This window comes from Muntiacus reevesi, chromosome X (genome assembly GCF_963930625.1).
Source record: "Muntiacus reevesi chromosome X, mMunRee1.1, whole genome shotgun sequence".
NCBI classification, from domain to species: Eukaryota; Metazoa; Chordata; class Mammalia; order Artiodactyla; family Cervidae; genus Muntiacus; species Muntiacus reevesi.
The window spans coordinates 106,650,559-106,652,403 of record NC_089271.1 but is presented as its reverse complement, the minus strand read 5'-3'; positions in this window follow the sequence as shown (position 1 = coordinate 106,652,403).

The window sequence follows — 1,845 nt, the reverse complement described above, 5'->3', positions numbered from 1 at the left end:
GCAAGCAACTGAAGACAGAGAGACAGTGGTTTCACTTTATCTTACTGAGAAACCAGAGCCTAAAGCCAGGGGTCTTCATTCCCAAGTGCCCTTGTGAATGGGGAGGGAGAGGACTGAACTCCATCTCTGGCATGACCTCCTTTCATTTCACCTGTTTGGAAACCAGTCTCTTCCTCCCCTAACCTGACTGCAAGTGCCTTGAAAGCAGGGTCTTGCTGGGCATCAGCTTTCCATCAGCATCATGGCCACCATTCCGACAAGTTACAGGCAGGGATCCAATTGCTATGAATGAGTACAGGCCCCTATGAGGGACATAGATGCCCCTTCCAGTTAATTCATAGCAGGATGCAAGTTTTGAGAATTCATATAAACATGAAATAATCTGTATGGGATTTTGGAAATGTGTAAGGACACTAGCCTGTGATCCACACTTCCCAATGAGAGACAATGTCCATATTCACAACAAAAGTGTAAATAAGCCTGTAGGGATTTCTAGGACCCCCAAATACTAGTATAGGCTCTGAGAGAAATTAGCCTTAAATGCACAATGTGAAGGACTTCAAAGAGGAGCCACCCCCCACAAACACACACAATACTAAGAAGTCCTAGGAAATACCTCTCTTGGAGACAAGAGTTAATTCAAACAGTATAAAATAATGGGGAATGCTATTGTGAACCAAAGACTTGGTGGACAGAAACTGTCCGTGTTACTTGTTATGACCAAGAACTACCTGAGGGTGTAGAAAGGAAAACATTTCATACAAATTTGACATGTTCACACCTCCACCCTCTCACCCTGAAAAATAACTGCCCTATACCCACTTTCAGAGCCAACTTCACACAACACCATTGCTTCCTAATTCTCGGAGACCCTTCTAATTGAAAACTCTTCCTGCAGGGAGCAGGACTCAGTGCAACAGGCAAGTTTTTCAGTGACTTCTCACTGCCTGAGAAATACTTCATGAGACCAACTACCTGCACAGGAGACAGCAAAGTGTTTTGATGAGGGTTGCACAGACACCTCCAACTATCCCAGGCCATCATACTGTCCCACTCATAACATTTTGGAAATGTGAAGCTGAAAATGGCCTACATGTCACAACTGACATCCCTGGAAGAATCACAGCAGCAGGAAAAACTCCAGCCAATGCATCTCCGTCCCCTCCTGCCAGTCTCCAGAGCCAGTATAGTGTAGTAGATAAGAGCACAGATCTTTCCATGGTCAGCCTTGGTCCGAGTCCCTGCATGGCACTTTCTGGGCTTCATGACCTGAGAGGTGATTTGGCCCTTGGAACAGCCTAGCTCTAGGAAGATGGGAGGGGGCACCCAGAGTATCCATGCCTGAAAGAGGCAGCTTGGGGTGTGAGCGGGCAGGATGGAATCATTTCCTTTTCTGGAGTGGAATGCAATTCAGAATTCTCTGGAGGTTGGCCTTAAAACTGCACAAACACCAGTCGGCCATGAAACTCCCTGATGTGGTTTATGGAAGCATACCTGGGTGGAAGATTCAGGACATCCCCCATTTCCAACAAAGGGGGGAAAAATGCAGTGCCTACTTCCCAGACAGAAGAGTTGATTTCCCATAGATGCTCTCCATATTCCCGAACTTTCTACCCTCTCTATCTCTCACACTGCCCCACCCAGCTGTACCCCTGCTTTCCATACACACACAAAGTCAGGGGGGAGGAGAAAATACAAAATGGCATTTCCCTATTTTCAGAAGATCTGACCTGCCTGCCCTCCCTTCATTTCTTTACAAGATATATAGAAGTGAAAAGTAAAGCAAAAAGAGTGACAACTCCTCACCAAAGCCTTTGCATATCAAAGGAAACCAATGGATAATGG